We start from the raw sequence: 20932 nt of genomic DNA, 5'->3' as shown, positions 1-20932 counted from the left end.
TCATCTCGGACATATAATGAAATCGTTTCATGCCTAATCACTGAGTAGATTGCACTAACGAAATATGACATTGAGATAGCAATTTGGGGTTGCGTTTCTAAGCGGCGTACCACGTTTGGCTACGAGGCACCTTCTTTCGGTCACCATGTAAAATAATCAGTACTAAAACATGCGTTTCCAAATTTCAGCAGCGTACATAATGTCGTCTTGTCTGTGGTAATGGCGGCGAGAAAGGCAGTGCTGAAGCCATGGATCTAACTTTTTATTCGGCAAATGTGTGTTCAAAACACAAGCTAACAAAAAAAAAAACGGAAAAGCGTAACGACGGGATGACGCACTGTCTTTGTCTTTACTTTTTATTAGAAGAAAAAAAAAGACAGGTTTGGCGGCAGCTACTACCGGGTATCCCAAACACGTAGAAGTGAAAAATCAAACAAAATTATGATGGCCCTAATCACATCGAAAATGAGAAAGAATCGCAAATAGGTAATGCTGGTACTCATGTTGAAGAGAGAGGGCATAAAAGCAGGTACACAGAGAAAAATTAAGAGAGCAAAAAACGCGGCGTCTTCACATATCTTTTGTGCCTGTGAGTTTGCTCTCCCCATCTCTAAGGTGAAAGACCGAGAGTTGGCCAACTAGGTAAATTTTTTGTTAATGTGAGTGCATTGTATTAACAAGCCAACCAAACCTACGGGAATCAAAGGTATATTCGAGGAAAGCGTGCGCTGTAAGGGGCATCAAATCAAGCATACCGAAAATAGCACGCAGTACTTTCGATCTTATTCCTCCGCAAATAACGCCACATGACAAACACAGCTGCATGAATTTGCGGAAATTTCAGAACGCTGTGCTTTAGGATGTGCCTTGACGTTCTTATTTGTTTAACCCCTCCCCCCCCCCCCCCCCGCCCTGTCACCTCTCATCTCTTTCTAAAGTCGTGAATTCATATAGAATACAGAAACGACATGGAACGACAAGCAGATAGAACAATTTTATGTGCATAGTGCTACTTGTACAAGAGAGTACACCTTTGTTTCTCAAGGGCGCACCATGTCAAGAGGAACATATTCAGGAGGGCGGAGGGGGGGATAGGTGAGGAGAATAAGTGGGACGTGAGAGCACAACTTCCCCCTGCCAAATTCCTGGGTCAGCTGTTATGTAAACGCGGCTGCCTCGCCTTGCCCGGTCCCAGCCTGTTGCCCTTTGCGGTCGACTTGTACATGAAGCACCAACGTCACCCAGTCTGGCCATCGACATCGCCTCCGGCTGCTTCCGGTAGCTTCCGGTTGCCCACGCCTTCGACGTTACTTCCGTTCCTCCAAAACTGCGTTCCGTCCGCACGGAAGTACGCGCGATCTCCTAACCGGGACAAAGCGAACGCACTGCACCGCGATTGTGGGAGAGTCGAAGGACTGGCCGCTGGAACCGGCTGGAATCCCTTTACTGGACGCACGCAGAGCAGGCGGAAATGAACTTCCGAGCTATCTCTCTCTCGCTCTTCCGGAGCCTCGTTTGCCTAATTGAGCGATAAATCATGGGTGGAAGAGTGAGCGCAGTTCGCAAGTAACGGGCCTTGTGCTACGTTGCGTGCTCCTACTTCAGGCAGCATAATCAACGCGGTTATGCATGCCGCGTGCCGGGCTCGATGCTCGGAAGACGCGAAACAAGAACCAAACAACTTCCGGCTTCCTTCGAAAGGCAATGGCTTAGATCAGACACGGAGAAATTGCAATAATAATCATTTTTCTATTTGTGTCTAAGAAGATAAATAACTACATTACAAGTTACTGCTGGATGAATTAATGAAATTATTAAACCTTTATTTTCTAGAAGAGAACATCTCTGAAAACATTGACATTACATTGCAAAAAGTAATGGCATTGCTTTGTAATAACTTTACGAAAGTTGATTACTCATGCGTAGGTTGTGTGCACCTAATTTACAGAACGTATATATTGAATCTTTGAGATCTTTGTCCAACTTCCTACTCTCCAGTCTTGGCTTTCAGCTCACTTGTATTTGTTTTAGATGCGAAGAAGCTCTTTGACTCACGTGTGCAATACCGTACGTACGTATGTCCATACGAACGCACCGCAACGCGTTCCCTTCGCCACAGTCGTTGGAGCGGTGCCAGTAGGTCACGCCGCAGCTGCGCGTTGACGTTCGCTCCCCTCGCCCACTTTCATCGCAGGTGCACGCTGACGTCTCTCTCTCCCTCAACCGTAGCACGCTCGCCGCAGCGCCCGCAGCTGCCGCCTCCTCCGCCCGCTGGCAACACACTTCTCTCACTTCACCCTCTCTGCCACCCGCAGCGCTAGACCACAGTTCAAGTTGAAACAATCTTTCGGCTATTTAGCTGCGATGAAACTTGCACAAAACTTAACCGACTCCCGTGTCTTTGCGTTTCAAACAAAGGTTTACTCGAGTAAACGCTACACCGAGTTTCACTTCGACTTGTTCTTCCAGCACCCGCACCAACGCCCATTTTTAACGAGTCAAAGCCATGCAGACCGCTGCTGCTTCACATCCCATCAAGATTTGATTTGGAGAGATGGTCCATACTTTTTGTTTTCTTTTTTCCGTGCCCTTTAAGCCACAAGGTATGGACGTGCTATACTGCAGTCAAATGTTATCGAAAAATAAATGGTGACCTTGAAAATCCTCGCACTTCAAGTAATTGATCACTTAAATGATTACACGGACAAAGTAATTTATTTGCTGTACTTTATTTATTTTATTTAAATTAGTGCAAATCACGTTTTGCATAGAGGAACATGTTTGCTGGTGAGGTTTCTCTGGGTCATACCATGTGGAGCTATATACAGTGTGCCCCACTTGTCTGTACCCAGATGTTGATATTATACCGACGTATTGAATGACACTGTCCCCGTCTTTAGCACTTTTCTCGCTTCGTTGATCATGTACCCACCAGCACGAATAAGCAATTTAGTACTGCCCTTTTATGTTGCCAGTATTCTTTAAATGTTCTTTTTTAGCCCGGATTGTTGCAGAATGGAACATGATACCTTTATATTATTTAGACTCACCTGAATAAATACAGACTTACATCCTCGCTGTTTCTTATTATTTTCCGTTTAGAGTTGTTTGTTTGACTGGCTTTGTTTAACGCTTTCGATTGTGCCTTTTACGTGCAATTATGCCTGTCCTGTTAGGGCCACATATCCTGAAGTGTGACGTACAATAAAAGAATATATAAAAATGAATATGCGACGAAATGCATATTGTCAACTATTGCAGGAAATAAGTTACACCATTTATTCCTTTGGCCTCGTTGCCCAATTAGGCATTCTCAATTAACAAATTTGGGGACAATGAAGCTGGGAAATAGATTCAATGAGAAGGATGTATAGGTCGACTTGCTTGCTACAGATGCCGGCGAAATAATATATCTACAACCCGTGACAAGTCCGCTTGCATGCCTGCACGTGCCTTGAATGCAGTGCTCCCCAACATTCCGAGTGCATACCACCATGCAGCACTTTGCCTGATGTGATACCTCGACCGGACAGCGGGCTCGATGTTGTTGTGTGATGACGCACGTTTCGCAAGCAGAAACACAAGCGATAAGCGCCGCGTGTGCTTATCCATGAACTGTCGCGATGAAGCCATCTCGTTTGTATTACATGGTACGTCAAGGAGCACACATTCAAGGCGTGCCGATAGGCGCGCCTACGTGCATGTCAACGTGCATGGCAATGTGCGTGTATCTGTTTGACGTGGTGCCATTTTTGTATTTCGCGAGCATCTGTAGCCAGCAGGAAAACATTAACGCATAACAGCTGCATAGTTAGAACCTGTTTAACCGATGCTCTGCAAAGCAATCGACGACTCTCCTCGTAGAATATTTTGACTATCTTCGTTGTCTGAAAAGTTTGTAAAATAAAATGCTCAATTAGGCAATTATGCGGAGAAAAATTATGCGACTTGCTTTATGTACTAAGGAGCAACATGCGTTTGGTGGCGTCGTCATAAACTGCATCAACATATTTTCAAACTCTGGCTAAAGACAGCTGAGACACCCTTTACAGAGCAACTCAGCAACGTTGAAAGAAACGACAGTGCATGCTTTCTAAATTTCATATCTGCGTTGATCAGGCTGAATAGAGCGTATTAACTTGAAATGTGAAGGGGGTACCTTCTTTGTTACTTGAAGTGGAAATGCTAGATTCTTCACCAAACGCGAGAATTTATTGTCGACATAGGCGTCATCCTGCAACCGGATGACGTTGGCACGAGTGATGCAGAAAATTGTCGCCAGATGACGTCATCGGAACGCAACTGTCTCGTTATTACGTCGTGCCTTCTTTTGGGCATAGGTGAGCCGATCACGGAGGCAATGCAAAATAAAATGAACAGCAGAAAGTTTGCAGAGGCAATGCAAAACTACGTTAGGTTCAGAAGGTTGTCGGATGTGTGCGGGAAAAAGATTGACGAAAACGTAAAAATAAAAAGGCTTTCGCTAGCCTATATTCGCCCTCCACTCGTTTAGAGGGACAATAAAGTGCAAAACAATTTTGTTTTTCGCGTATTAGTAAAATACAATTTCACAATCCCGTGAACAGCACTTTTACCACGACACGATGTTTCGTAAGCGAGAAACCCAGTAAAGAAAATACCAGTGTAGACGCCACCTTGAGATTCCCGCACTATACACCGTGACGTCATAAGCTTCAAAGGCACCTACTTGGTCTTATGTAGCGTCTAATTGATGAAATTAAAATACATTGTCATGTACGGGTGCCATAGACCTAGCATACTAAGTTTCAAAAATTTCATCAAGTAAATGTCACGAAAATACGAAAAGTACGTTTTGAAGTTTCTTACGCCACGCGCGAAATTTCGGAGGGAAATTTAAAAATGAAGCTTCAACCTTGATTATCTCTGCTAATAATGAACTTATGAGAGCTAGACTTGGGGCATTAAATATCTCGGAATGCAGTTGACCAACCTAAACCAAGCCATTGTTTCTCTATAGTGTCTTTTTAAGGCGGATGGTTCTGGGACCCAGTGAGTTTTCCTTTCCAAATGTTTAGACTTCCCACCACGATCTGATTCGTCCTTTCAGGTTGCCCTTCGTGGTGACAGCGACAAAGAGTAATTGATAAACCATCACATCGTAACAACTGGTGCTGAAGGTAAAGCGTAATAAGATATTAACCACATTTTATTGTTATTGTTGAAATCAACTGTGTGTGTCGGTGCTTACAATCTTAGAGACACGCACCGAGCTGGGCCGTTCCAGAATTGGAAACAGTGGGAATGCAAGCGAGAGCATCGAAAAGGAACAAGAGTTGGCGAGGAGGAAACGAAAGAAAAAAACTGGACCTCTTGCGCAATCGGGGCCCCCCAACGCGGCCACAACACATCTGTACTCCTGGCGCCTTCAGAAGGAATCGCTCGGCCGGTACACTCGGTCCTAAGATCGAATGGCTGTAACCCTGTTCCCGAAATAAACACGCTTTCGATAGGCATACAGGCGACCACCGATCGACGTTCGGCATTCATGAAAACGAGACGACGCCGAATGCCAGCAGCGCGTCCGAAGCGACAACAGGCCTGGAAGTTATGTACCGTATACATTCCTAGGTAGATGGGATTGCCGTATGTATACCGGAATGTTGGTAAGTTAGAGGATGGAGGGTGCATTCGTCAATACTTAAGCATGTCGCCTTGCCGACCTCGTTATTATCAATAGCTGCACACATGCGTGACCTCACTGATTCGTACATACATACATACATACATACATACATACATACATACATACATACATACATACATACATACATACATACATACATACATACATACATACATACATACATACATACATACATACGTACATACATACATACATACATACATACATACATACATACATACATACATACATACATGGTAGATGTGCTTGGTTTTATTATCCCGGCTGCGGCGGTTGCAATTCCGATGGAGGCGGAAATGCTGTAGGCCCGTGTGCTTACATTTGGGTGCACGTTAAGAACCCCAGGTGGTCGAAATTTCCGGAGCCCTCCACTACGGCGTCTCTCATAACCATAAGATGGTTTTGGGACGTTAAACCCGACGTATCAATCAAATCAATTGGTTTTATTTCTTCTATAGTTCCCGTTGCCCACATGAGACAAGAAAAAAACATAAACAACAAGACGAACGCGTGGACCAGACAAGCTGCACTATGGCAACTTTTGCACCATATTTTTTCACGCGATGATGTATTGTTATCAGATATCGTCGTTATTATAGTAAATGAACACTATATACACTGGAACAATTCGAGATTGGGTGGTTGACGTCACTGCCTATATGCGAATAAATATGGTACCACGGCAACTAGATAGACTGCCGGTATACTGCCTACCGGCATTCGAGGCACCCGTTCAAGCGCCTGAATACGAAACGAGCGCCTTGCGGAAGCGTGCCCAACTCCATTTGCAGAGCGGCGCCGAGGGAGGGCATTGCGGTCGGCACATGAGCGATCGATCCGCGATGAAAACGGTTTCTTCGGTTGGATCTGTGGACTCGTACAACGACATGACGCCTGTGTCGCGGCACTCCATGTGTGTCCTGCGAGCTCAGCTGAGATATGCGGATTCTCACGAAAGACGAGCCGGTTCCACGAGTTCTAATTAAAGCTCTTGTCGCGAGTCGTCTCTCACAGTGAGCCTGCCGTGTGACGCGCTCCCGTATAGCATGCACAGACCGTAATGCTTGAAAAGGGAACTCTTGAGCGAGGGTGTGGAGCGCGCGACGTGAAATTTCAAGGCCGCGTGCAAGTCAAAGTAAGATTTACGGCGTGACATGTAAACGTTGTTGTGTGGCCAAGTACAAGTCAAAGTATGTTTCACCGCATCACATGTGAATCAGAGTAATCATAGAGAAAATCACATTGGTGGAGCCAGGTTGCTGTGCGTGACCTTCATTCGTGATTGAAGAACAGTGCACCCGCACACGGAGAATGTGTGGTCTGTGTGAGGGTAGAGTGTGTCGTCGTGTGGTTGCACTGCCATTGAGTTATGTTGTTGAACGTGCTATGTAAATAATGAATAAAGGTTGTTTCGCTCTGGTGACACCAAGCAGGAGCGTAGCCAGCCTTCGGGGGCGGGGGGGGGGGGTGTGCACCACATATTATGCATGTTCATGCGTGTATATTACGCAAGCAAAACTGAAAACTTTTGTGGAGGAAGGAAAGATTGGCATTCCCCCCCCCCCCCCCCTTCAACTTTGGCTATGCCACTGATACTAAGCCTAAAAAAACTGCAGAGCTGGGTGTCGTTCCTTGTTCCTCTTCAAGTTTGAGGGTGGAGCTTCTTCAAGCTTTTCGTTTTGCCTGGTAAGGGGAACAGTAATTATCATCGTCATCAGCTGGTACGCGCTTGCTTCGTCCTCAATCAACTGCTGCTGCACTTCCACAACACGAGCGCCGATTTCTCCCGCGTAGAATACAAAAATTACAGCTTATCTACGGGTTGAATGGGTGGGTAAAGCTCGGGAGGTTTTGTCGGTACCCGTGAATATTTTAAGAATTTTCCCAGTTGACCACCGTGTAAGGACGCCAAGCACGTGCTGAAGTCACTTTTTGAGCCATCTGCCCCACCGCCTTTGTCGCTCACACTCGAAGCGCGCAAACTGCTGGCGAAAGAGGAAGCGCGCCAAGAGCAAACGCATTTTGATGAAAGAGCAAACGCGGTCTCTTATCACACGAGAGCACGCAGCGCCATCTCGTACTCAATTCATCATGGATGGATGGATGGATGGATATGGCTGTACCCTTTAGATCGGGCGGTGGCTAGCGCCACCAAGCCGTAATACTTAATGAACCCAAAACTATATTTATTTTTTTTCCTTAAAAAGTGAGTTTGAGGATTCGTACTTTGCAGTGAAGACTTGCACGTACTTGCACGGCATCACCTATGCCGTGCGAGTGCCATCTAGTGGTCTCCCATCACACTATACGCTCTCATGCATAGCGCCGCAGTGCCATCCAGTGAACAGTCCGAGAACTAGAGCTGGCTACGAGAACGGCAGACTTGCCTATGCCTTAAGGAGCTTCGCCTTCTAAAAATGATGACAGATCCACCAAGAGGATGATGATCAGTGGGAGAAGCAGTGGAATCGTTCGGTGTTACGTTGTCTCACCCCTGACATTGACCACTACGCGTGTAAATGAGTGACGAAGTGATGTACAGTTACATACAATCTTTATTAGTCATGAATGTTTGTTGTGTTGAGTTGTGAATTTCGCTTTGCCTTCGTTATTGTGGTATCGAATCTAGCTAGAAGTCGTCAAAGACGAGGTCTGTGCGCTTTCCCTTGGTGGTTGCTGGTTGTTTCCAGCCATACAAAATGCATCGTAGAGCATCTCGAGACGTCATATACTGCAGAAGGCAGTCGTTGTCCGTGGTCATCATCTTCATCGTCATCAGCATGCTCGTCATCCTCACGGCTTATAGTGGGTATGGTGCATGTGCTGTACCGTGATGGCTTAGACATAGGGGCTCGTTAAAGAACACGAGATGACCGACGTTCCAGAGCGCTCAACTACAGCGTCTTTCATAAAGATATCGCAGCTTTGAGACGTGATTCTCCCGAGATCAATAATATTAGTGTTTATTCGAAAAAAAAACCGTTACATGATGTATACGCTTGAGCGATGTTTGTGAATTCATTAGTGCTGCATGTTCGGTATTTCTGTACCGTACCGATAAACAGAAAACAGTTGTTTTTCTTTAATGAATATCATGCAAGTTTCTTTCAAACATAAGCGATAAAAAAGAAAGATGAACTGCCAGCTGTTAAGCGCTTGTAGACTCTTGTGTAACACTTGTGTAATCCTGGAAGTGGCGGGAGTTACTAAACATCTTTACGCTGTGAATACCTATATTCTTTGAATATGCGGTTTATCGGCCATGCTAGGCAAAATGCGTGTAATACGGGGATTATTTGATTTCGGTGCGGAGGCGGACAGCTTTGGTTTCAAATCAGCCTGAAGGAGGGGCTCGTTTTTTTTGTTTGTTTGACACAACTTTAATGAATAAACGCAAATAACGCAGGCAACGAAGGTACAAATAACGTCAATCATACCGTTTTAAATATATTGTAGTAGCTGTGTTGTAGGTAATTAAAAAGTGGATGAAAAGACAACTCGGTAGGGACCAAACATGCGAGCTTCAGTTGATAAATTATTCGGAAACAATGTTTTTTTTATACTACTCAGTGGCGATTGTGATCTCACGTGACAGAAGTACTGACGCCCAGTTTTCTATTCGGTGCAGAAACGATTCGAGTCGGTGCAGAAACGATTACGAATGTAAAACGCCGTTTGCGTGCGCACGCAGTGCGACACGCCCGCATTTCAGCCTACGCGGCTTAATACACAAGGCGCGTGCCTCGAGAGCAGGAAGAGCGTAGCGTCGATCGTATCGCAGCGCCCCCTCCTCAGTTTCTTACGAAACCTGTTGCGTAACAACGCCGTCTCACGATCGGGAAGGTCGCAAATTAAATGGGGTCGCTTTCTCCACGCCCTCGTTTCTTTTCTCCTCTCCCATGAACGCGCGATCGAAAGCTAAAACCAGCCCTGTCGCTTGAGTGAATCGGATCTCGGAAGCAATGCGCTGATCGGGGTCGCCCAAAATGCTATACGCACTTCGAGCAGAGGCCCCTAATCTGCTTACTTTATCATCAGATGTGTGTGTTGTGCGCCGATTTTCGCGTATAACACGCGATGCGTGCCCGGAACTGGAGGCTTTGGACGCGGGACGCTTGTTCTTATTCGCACAAACTTAAAGCGCAGAATTATCTGGGTTATCGGTCCTAAAGATCTGTGCATTCATGGCTTAGAAAAAAAAGAAAAAAAAATTTCACTGGGTTGCTTGTGCATTCGCCTATACCACTTCAAAACGAGAGCTGTCATCACTTTTTTTTCTCAGTCGATGTATTGATACCCCATTCCGAATTATTCTGGACGCAGTAAGTTTCAATCAGTCAGTTTTCACTCTTGTCCTCTTTTAAAGTTTGCACTGACCATCGAATTCTACAGACGCCCTTTTATAGCTGCAGAGGTGTGAACTCAATAAATAAATAAATAAATAAATAAATAAATAAATAAATAAATAAATAAATAAATAAATAAAAAATAAATAAATAAATTAAGTTGCCTTAATTGCGCTGGCCACCATGATTGTACATTAACTCCCTCGTGTACTTGCAGGGGTGTTTGAGAGGTAAATAGCGAGGTTTTATCTTTACTTCGATAAACGTCCTTGCTATCAGGTGAGGCGTTACATTCTATAATATTGGAGTCGAAGCCCCTCGGTCTGCGTGGGCATCGCATCGTCCTGGTTCGACATCTACTTGGAAAGAACTGACTACAGAGGACTTAAGTGAATGCAGTTTATTTCTGTATTAATCACGACTAGAGATAGCAGCAACCGTAAAACGTATAACTTGGCCGGGATATGATCACATACTTTGGGAATGTAGCATAGTGCCGCGGCCGGTCGATATTATGCCTCCCTTGAGCACTGGGAGGCCGTGTTGACTAGCTCAGACTCAGCCGTCCAGTTGAGAGTCGTGGAGTGGGCCACACAGGTCGCCGCCAACCTTGGGTTGATGGCCATCTAACACGCAATCATCCGCAGTTGCTTTCTGGCGAAATAAAGTTTTACCATCCATGGCCGGGATCCAACAAGAGGATGTTTTCTTTAGTCTCGGAACACGAGGAAATCGTCGCTGACCAATTCCAAATTAAGACGCTTTTCCACGCACCATGCACGCGATTTTCCCCGGCTGTCTTCGTCGTCATTGTCTCATGTGCTTCCTTTAACCGAAAACGGGCGTTGCCTTTTTCCGCGCTTCCTCAGAGCTACGTTTTCCTACTAATTTCTCTTCTCTTGTTCTCTCTCACCTTCCTCTTTCCCATATCTTATCTTTTCCGTCCACTTGTCGTGGCGTGCCCAAAAGGTCGGGCCTATTCTGCATAGCGGCACTTGTCGGGCAGCTCGACCATTGTTTTCCTCTACACCCCGAAGTGGCTTTTTTGTTTCTCCAAGCTGACAAAGAAAAACAATAAAACTGCATCTTTACACGCTTCAAAGCATCACCGCCACCGCGATTCACAAGGAAGCCGCGCCGATGCGCTCCAGCTCTTCCCACCCACCCCCCTGCTACCTTGCACTCTTTGATGAAGGATCATATACGCAACTGTCGCGGATGCAAAACCCTGCAAGTAAAGCGTGCAACGTGACGGTGTCTCTGACGAGAGCACGTTCACGGTAGAGCCGCATCCGTTACAGCCCGTCCGGGAAGAAGGCATTGTTTCACCGACCAGGCATAGTAAATAATTTCCTGGAACCCGAGTACGGCCCTTAATCTTAACGGGACGTCCGCGTACGAAGCAGGCTACGAACTTCCTTGCGGTCGAACGTGTCCTACCGAATAGTGTATGTCTTGTGTACATGACGAGGATATGTTTAAGAAGTAGAAGAAGGTGCCACAGACAGGGTGCGGCAGTTTTCGTCAATGTGAGGCACGCTCTCCAGCTCGTTCAACCTATGCACACTTTGCGTTTCGGTCTGTTGGTTCCAATCTTGAGTTGAGATGCGCCCGGCCCTGGTCCTTCGACCCTCGCTCCTATGTTATATGGTTCAGCGTAGACCTGTGTGGTACTCCGGAAAGATTTGGGCGGCCCCGGAAGGTGTTTCATAGACGGGCTTGGTCTAACTGGAGTCGAGCCCAAGGAACCGTACTGGACGCGCATCGTATACGAAGCGTGTCCAGTACGGACGCTACAGCGCCCATCATTAAGAAAAATTGGTATCGGCGTTGTCGACAAAGCATATACACATTTGTCGATGGAAACTCCATGAACATTCCGGGAACTGTATCTGTACACGCATAGGCACAACACCAACAATGACATATCACCAGATGCCGATCCTTGTCGATGATCTATAGACAAATAACAGCGTTATAGACCACATCTTGGTAGATACATGACGTCAAAATTTCTGTGACGTGATGCGGAGCATCCATGCCCATGTCTGGTGTCACTATATTTCGTGTGCAACAGCATGGTGTAGGCGCTTGATATTTCGTACAAATGTATGCGTTCTCTCTAATGAACTTCTCAGTGCGAGTAGGCACCTGTCCCATTGTTTCTTTGTCGTCGTGTTCTGATCCTGTTTTCAAAAGAAAAAAAAACGCATGCTTTCTTTTGCTGTGCTTGTCAGCTATGTGTGGCCTTGAACACAGGGGACTTTCTCAAGTGTCATGAGCTACGCGAGAGAGGTCTACAGTGGTGCACTTTTCTCTTTATCCTTTTGTAGGTTACGATGTTTTCTATTCCTAGATGTGTATGCGAAGCCCACGCCGCGCCGCACGGAATTATAGCGTGCATTTCCCTCAGGGAAAAAAAGAATATGTAAAAATGTTTTTTACCTTAAATTTGTTTACGAGCATATTGTTGAGCCCCGCATGAGGCGCGGCTTGTTGGTGTGCTATCAATGACAAACCGACATATTCGTACTTACAGTTGCACTAAGTTACAGCTTTCTTCACTGCGACTTGTCTTCTGTCTTCTGGTGCTTTTTTCTTTTTCGCGCCAAAGAGGCTGTTCGGGTTCACACAAGTTAGCCCACGAACACATTGTGTTACAGCTGCTAGCGATAGCGCTGTTATCGGATACACTAAATGAACAATACTCATAAATATGTGATCTGTAAGTGCGTATGAAAATATCGATCACTTAGAGCTTCATATGCGGCAATCTATGTATATGTGAGCATACCATGCACTGAACTATGTCCTAATGCACTCTGCTCATTCTTCATACCTCACATATCGCACATGTATGCAGTGCTGATTATTTTTCTTGCCTTCCCATGCTCTTTTCCTGTAATATAATTACTGTCGCGAGAGGAATCGACGAACAGAAACGTGAGGCAAATGACTGTTTACTCGGTCACAGCAGTCACCCACTTCAACGCTATCTTCTTCTGCCACCAACCCAGTGCGGAATCACCTTCTTCCCAAAGAAAAAAAAAACGAAAACGAAGAAGCATTGTATGAATCCCGCAACTCCGAAAAACAGTGGAAGGTAGCTAAAAACATCTGTGTCCGTTGAAAAGCACGAGGGTGGGCTACCCTCTAGCTATGACACTTATGTAATGACAAGCACTTTCTTGTGCGGAATCTGTGATCTTTCAGACAGCATTTCAATGACGCGAGATTGAGAGAGAGAGAAAGAAATGAAAACCTGGATCTCCCTTTCCTATAGCCCCAGATTATCCTTTCCTCGACCGCTGTAGCGCTGTTTGGAGGAGAGTGACGAAGACCGGGTTACGCTCAGGTCACAATGTGCGCGCCCTCATGCACACACGAGATCACATATTGGTGCCGAAAGCATCTCGGCAAGCTGTACTACGAATCTATCCCTCGGAAGCCCCGAAGAGAGCCCCATTCTTTATATTAAGCCATTGTGTGACACCGATAGCCAGCCGGAGTGTTTATACGAACCCTCTCCCTTCGTCTTCTTCTTCCGTACTTTCTAGTTTCACGCGAGACTAAGTGCAGACTCGCGACGCGAGGAGTAACAGACAACCTGGAATGAGAACGAGTTTTGTAGTTTTAGTTGTGGATGAAGAAAGAGAATAAACGTTTTGTCCTGTTGATCCCTATTTCTTTCTCCCTTCCTCGCGCTCTCACGAAGAAAAGATTAGGCGATTTTCTCTGACCGAGACGAAGGGTTTCGCTTCGAGTCAGAAACAGCGTACACAAGCCGAGAGGTGACACCATCGCGTCGCCAGTGCGTCAGGGTGAGTACGTTGACGACTTTGTCGTGAGAAGACGCATTGCTAATACGTTATTTAGAAGGTTACGGTAATGCGGTGCGCAAACACGGCAGTCCACCACGGTGGAGCAGTATAGTCATGATGCTCGGCTGGTGACCCGTAGGTTGCGAGTTCGATTCCTGTCGCGGTGGTCACACTTAAAAGGAGGCGAAATGGTAGATGTCCCTGTACTGTGCGATGTATGTGCATGGTAAAGAACAACTGATAGTCGAAAATAGTCAGAGCCCTTCACTATGACGTCTCTCGTTATGATATTGTGGTTTTGAGACGTAAAAACCGAGGCTTTATTATTAATATATACGATTCAAGTTGATAGTACCACTCCTCCTTTCTTGGTAGTTGTGTTTTTACCAGTGAAGGCACTCAAACGCGTTAAAGGATTTCTTATCCAAAATTACTTAGGGTTTGTAACACTTCGCTGTAGCCTCTGACGTTACGAATGTGTCAACGAGAAAAGTGTCGTTCGGGGTATGCTCTGTCACTGGAAATGGGAGCGACAGTAGCACGACGAGCGAGAAAGGAACAGTGCCTTGCCGTATTTGCATACCGTACTTGCTTAACTTGCTAATAGATTCTATTTGAATCTGAGGTTTTACGCGCCAAAACCTCGATGTGTTCATGGGGGACGCCACAGTGTAACGCTCGGCACATTTCGACCGCCTTGGGTTCGTCAACGTGCGAATCAGAGCACGTTGCAAATCTAAGCAACGTGCAAATCTGGGCAGTGCACCTGCATCGAAAGGCGAGTGCAGTTTCCGGAATGTAACCCATGCAGGGCTTTCGGGTTGAAAAGCGAGCACCGTATTCACTGTAGGTGGAAGTGTTGCTGAAGCAAAGCATAAGCATTGTGCGAATGCGAAGTGAGGCGTTGTATGTTTTCGTATGACAGAAAAACACAACGATCATAAGACTCGGCATTAGCGAGAGACGGTGGTGAGGTAATCGAGACCGCGACCACGCGCTTACCACAGACTGCGGTGGTATATTTTGTGGTCATGGTGCTCGTTTGTTCGAGATAGAATCCAGGCCGCGGCGGTTCGATGGTGGTTAAATGCTATATTGACCCGTGTGCTTAGGTTCAAGTGCACGCTGAAGAACCCCATGTGGGCGAAATTTTCATAGTCCTCCTTCATGGCGTATCTCACAATCATATCGAGGTAGAGCTCAGCATATAATACAATACCTAAAATTAGCTAAGCTTTCTCGACTCTCTTTGTATATTTCACTTGTGCGAACTCTGGCACATGGCCACTTCTTGTCTTTGGCATATCTGGCATTGCTTGTGTTAAGGCCCCACCTACTCATCAGCTTTCATTGATTGAGAAAATATTACCGATAGTCTGGGAAATGTCGGTGAGACAGGCGAAATACAAGCCAAAGAACACAGGACGTAGGCGAATAAACGAGACAAGGCGCTTACTTGTCAGTGTAGTGTGTTTGTAGCGTTGTGCATGAGGACGAATCAAACTTTTAGAGACGAATGAACAGTATGAAAAAATGAAGGTTTCGGGTGCGGATGGTTACGGATGCTGCGAATACGTCGTGTTTATGGCAGGTGTGTGGTTGGTGCGAAAGCAAGTGACTAAGATACGTTTACGTTTTCTACGAGAGTCAGGATTAAGCGATGTTTGATGAGCTGAATGATACATGAAAAGAGTCGCTGAAGCGGAGCGATTGCCAGCCAGATTTGCGAGGATACCCGCGCCTGCAGCAACATCATCACTACCAGCATGTGCACCTTTAGCACTATCGGGACAACTTCGATCATTGGGATCGAAGTTGCTTTGGCAGTACAGATAACCCCGTAGTTTTCCATCTTACACGTTTCCATTAAGAATGAGTCATGCTGTATAAACATACATACAGTACAACGCTAGTCGACTGCCATGTAAAAAAAAAAGTAGGGCGTGTAGTGGCGTCGGCGTGAAGAGAACGAAAGAACGTCGACACGGTCGGTCGGCATCCCGGCTCTGCTTCCGGATGCTCCTTCTTCAAACTAGGCGCCACGTCTACGGAGTGGTGGCCTCTCAGAGACGCATGACACGGCATATATGCGGCACGGCTGGTCTATCTAACCTTGCATGAGTGAGCGACTACTGTACGGATGTGTTTGGAGGGAGTGAGGGGAAGGAAGAGAGGGGTATAAGGTGGCACACTGGCCGGGGCTGCGACTGTCTTCGCCCACCTTTATGTTTGAAAGAGTGTTTGAGAGACGGAGAAAGCGAGGAAGGAAGGAAAGGGTGAGACTCTCCTCGGTTCAGCCTCCAAAGTAGACCGCCGCAGTTCCTCAGACAAGCACAGTAGTCACTTGCTCATCAGCCAGTCGGTACGGTATCTGCTGTGACGTAGTGACCGACGTTTGAAGTCATCCCAATAGCGAGGTATCACGTTTAGAAAAAAAAAAAAAAACGATTTATTTATGTCATCAACGTAACCCGAAGCTTCCAACGTGGCTGCTGCTGTGTCTTTATTCACCCTCGTTGTGTTTGAAAGAGTGCAAGAAACCCAGAAAGCAAAGAAGGCAGCAAAGGGTGAGGCCATCCGCGTTGCAGCCGCTGCAGCCGACCAGCAGAAGCCTCAGCCAAACATTGCGACCCCTTGCTCATCAACCAGTGACACAGACTGGCGTGCTAAATCTTTCAGATAACGAGGGATTACGTATAGAAAGAAATACTCGGACTTATCTTTGATGCCTAATTAATCTGAAAGCTTCCAGCACGTGTTGCCATGACAAAGGGATGAGTCGTTCTTAAGAAAGATTTCGTTATCGTTTCTATTTTCTCCAGTCTGTTTGAGGATAACGGGCCCGTTCAGGATCGACAGCTTATCGGCTTGGCTGGGCATGAAGAATTGAACGTTGTACTGTCACGAACTCGAAACGACCTGTTGGACCAGCATACAGTTCCATATCGCTGTCGAAAACGCCCCTTTTTCATTTCAATCGCTGCGCTCGCTAGCGACGCCGCGAAAAGACAGCGCATCGGGTGCTCTGCTAAGCTCCTTGGAGTGTAACTGTTAGTTCGGCTGGCTAGCTGTTGGTTTTGCCCTAAGCTGACTGGAGGTGTTGTGTGGTGCAGGTGGCCTTTGAAGACTCGGGATTTGTGAAGGTTGGGCTGGAATCTGCAGTGTGAATATCTCGGTTCGCTGATGCCGCCGAGCTGGACGTGCATGCAAGAGTTTGGTGACCATAATCAGCGGTGGAACGGGGATCACATGGTCAGTACTCGTTCACTTGTTTTTATTATTTCATCCGATTTGATTGACTAAGCGATTTCACGCCACTAATTGAGGATACACGCGTTAATTGGTTATGGGTGTGGGACTAGAGAAGCTGCTTGACGACCTTTTACCAGGCTTTCCGAGCCGCAAATAGTACTTTGGATGAAGGGATCCACCCACAGTAGCGAAGAAGGGTTATCTCTATTATAGTTTATTCCCCTTTCTTTTTCTGCCTTGAGTTCTATACCAACGCCGCACTCCGAGAGCGATGGGAGGCTCGAGCTTTTCTTAACGCTCACGTCAGTACAGTCTGAATCAGACTTGTGTGGAGCAGCCGGTTGACTGTTTCATTCTGCTATCTTTCTTGCATTTTCTTTGGCGAAAATAATATGCAGAGATTAACATAATGATACCAAGCGTAGTCACATTGCATTCTGTAGGACACTGAGGTATAATTAAAGCCTGAACGGAATCTTGTCGCTAAAGCGAGGTTGCAACTGCGGGGGACGACGACAGCATCCATGTCACGAACTCGACCGCCCTACGGAACTGTTGTAAAGACTGCACGATTCATGAACCACGCTTTTTTTATCTTTTTGCATGCACTACTGAAAGGTTTTCGAAACGTTTCAAACTTTTGAAAGCAAAATGCCTGAAGGTGGGCGAGAATACAAGTTCCGCCCACTGGAGGACGCGACGAGTGTGCCTTGAATTGAACATGGTAAAAAAAATCAGATGAATTAAATGGCTGTGCGAAATAAACTTCTGTGCAAGAAAAAAACTGATGATGATGGCACTCAGCATATTATAACCACAGAGATTCAACGACGAACGCTATACGGCGAACGTATCATTAAAACAGGAAATTCTATGGCAGAACAAGATACCAACACTGCTCGTGCACATTCACGCGATCTTGCCTACCAAGCCTAGACGCAAACGCTCGACTGTAAACCACGCATTGCCTTAAAATGACAACCTTGAACTGCTTATCAGCTTCAATCTACCGGTATGTGGGGATGGCGTTACACTACTGGATGTAGCGTGTGTACAACTGCGATCAGCACATGGAGAGCCATTTTATCGCGTCAGTGTCAGCGATGCTACAATGTCACGGCGTGACAACCGTCTAGATCGTTAGCACGACCTACATACATACATCTGAGATTTATTTGTGGGGTGATCGTCCTATGCAAACGCGTTTCGTTTGATCGCGTCGTCTCTCGTGGCCCGTAGAGTCACGGCACGGCTTTCCTGAATCGATCGCCACCGAGAGTAAAGATTTCGCAACTCTTGTATTGTGCAGCAAATCATACGTTGGTCTTTACACAATGTTCAGCATTGAGTTTTTACATAATTTTGTTGGCCTCACGTTTCGCGTGTTTGTACCAACTTCTGCTTGTTTTCGCTGAACAATCCATTAAAAATTACCCAGTGAACAACCCATTAAAGTTAGGCTGGCAAAACTAGAATGTTTATTCTACTTTAGAAGCGAAATTCCCGGTATATGTCATATAATGATGGTTTGGATACATAGAATTTTCGGAATTATACATTGCACATCCGCTTATGTGAAGTATTCAATGTACTGATAAAGTGTTCACCAAAGATTTAGATGACCTTGCTCTCTGGATTGGCTAGTTTGCTTGTCGCTTGATTGTAGTGTCACATGAGTTTATTTGTGTGAACTAAGGTTTTTTTTTAAAGAAAAGTTCTCTACTCCTCCTGTAACGTAAGTCTCTGCTGCGTTGACGCCACTCTTAGCCAATTCAACGCGTGTGACTTCTTAACAATTCACCGACGTTGTCATGTGTAGTCGGCACGGAACCAGTCAAATGCAATCAGCACATGGGCATTGAACTTTGGTGGTTGAATGATATGGACATATCATACGGAAATATTGTATAGGGAATGATATGGGCTGATACGCACTACCCTTTAAACGTGATGACGTTGTCGCGAGTGAAGACGTGAAACATTATCGGCTTGACTTCAAGAGGGCTCCTATGTGTTCCGAACAGTGAGCAGTGATGGATATAGTTCGGTTAGGAATGTCGCTGGCACCAAATCTTAGCCAAGTGATCATGACTTCAGGGTAGCAATGGCAAGGCAGGGTCACTTGTCAGCAGCTAAGACTTGTCAAAAGAAAAGTGGCAGCCAAGACGTGGCCACTTGTGAAAACGTTGGAAACAGTGACGCTCCGCGTTCTAGATTATTCATATCTTTAAGCCTACGTATTCTTGTGAACTTGAAACAGTACGAAGTGTGAGCAATCTATATCACCTATATTCCTGTTACAGTGTAAAATCTTTACACGAATCGATCGTATACTGCCATAATTCGATCGTTACGAATATCAGTAGTTTGGTCGACCTACGATTCATTTTAGTCCCATGTACATCAATTCTTCCTTTCATGCTTCCGTGTAGAGCACCGCGATATAGAGTAACAGCTCTTGCACCTGCTCTACGGCTATTAAGGCAATCAACCTTAAGCGCTCACTTTGGCGAGCTCATCCAATTGTAGTCGTAATTAGCACTACTGCTAATTAGAACCTGGTGTCAAGAGTCTGTTGAAGAGCGCACGCAAATACCAAGCTATAGGGCCACCAGGGAGAGCGTTTGAAAGCAGTGCCTAAAAGGACTTGACCTAACCACTCAACGTGGATTGTTTTCGCTTCTCGGCGACCATGCCGCTAAGCACCAGGAAGTGGGGTGGTTGTTTGTCGGTCGCCCCAGCTAACAGAGATAAAAAGTGTGAAAAAAAAAATTAAACGGTTGGGGGTTGGCGTGAAGGCTTCACTTATCCAGGGTTGTACGGCGCTACGTACTACGTCCGTTGACCGTGCGTACGGCCTTTCCTTGTTGCGTATCGAAGGCGGAAAAGAGAAACGCGGCTTTGGGAGCTTTCGGGGTCCTACCCCGCGGGCTGCGGCAAGGAAAAACACTTCCTCGTGGAAGCCCTTGTAGAAGGGACGCGCACCCACAACTGTACGTGCAACTAGCGTGTCTGGAGCGGAACTAACTTCCTATAAGTGAGAAGAGAAAAAGAGGAGCAGGACATGGTTTTCAAGTTCTCGGGCCGGAAGGAAGTGTTTCGATGCCCAACGGGTCCAGGAAATAGGCGTGCTGTTATGTAACTGCGTCTTGTACTCGTACGCGTGCGCGTGGTTTGCGATCGCGATATCGTTGCTCCGCTCGCTTGTATTTTTTTTTGTGTCCGCTGTTGACACCCAGCACCATTTCATCCGCAATCGAACAACCTCGTATACGCATCCCGCAGTTGCGTGCAGCGATACGTGGCTCTGCATGGACAACAACGTAAATACCACTCCATGCCTTTCGTTTCCCGTGGTCTGTGCCGTTGACACCGTTTTATTCGCAGCCGAATGTGCTGCACGCTCTGTTGCTAGCAGTGGCAGATGTAGGACGCAACGGGAGCGTGATGGTAGTAATAAACAACAAACAACGTTGTTTGGAATGAGGGTACTTTGCTCTTCCGCTGCGGAAGATGTTTTGGCGCCGCCTCATTTCGTTTTATAAGAATCGTTCCGGAAACTGCGAACGATGGATAAAGTTTTGGGTTGGATTGCGTTGGCTCGATGGTGGCTTTGTAAGCGAGAGCGTGGATAACACAAACGATCGAGATGCATAACGGAGTTGATCCTTTAATGTAACGCGTCAATATTGTTGATGTTCTTGTTATCGTTTTTTTTACTTGCATATGCCAGAACGAATTAATGAAATAAAGCAGACTTGGATGCGGAAATACTAGCCGCCTGGCGCTGTCACCGGATATGCTGTGATGTAACACGTCCATTCGCC

General features: G+C 46.1%; 1 protein-coding gene across 4 annotated transcripts in view; it reads left to right on the top strand.

Moving 5' to 3' along the window:
- Nucleotides 1–13793: 13793 nt before the first annotated feature.
- The window catches only part of LOC119164163 (pancreatic triacylglycerol lipase), a 47538-nt gene continuing 40399 nt past the window's right edge, over nt 13794–20932 (top strand). Inside the window, exons 1-2 of one of the 4 annotated variants that reach the window (XM_075871126.1) lie at nt 13794–13853; nt 16967–17105. The gene's annotated coding sequence lies outside the window, so the exon portion shown is untranslated. Of the gene's footprint in view, nt 13854–16306; nt 16421–16470; nt 17106–20932 lie in introns of those variants that run through there. The other 3 variants (XM_075871127.1, XM_075871125.1, XM_037416282.2) reach the window with 3 other exon arrangements.

The sequence above is a fragment of the Rhipicephalus microplus genome, chromosome 8 (genome assembly GCF_043290135.1).
Source record: "Rhipicephalus microplus isolate Deutch F79 chromosome 8, USDA_Rmic, whole genome shotgun sequence".
Classification (NCBI taxonomy): Eukaryota; Metazoa; Arthropoda; class Arachnida; order Ixodida; family Ixodidae; genus Rhipicephalus; species Rhipicephalus microplus.
The sequence above is the reverse complement of the archived record's forward strand: the minus strand, read 5'-3'. Positions and strand labels throughout refer to the sequence as shown.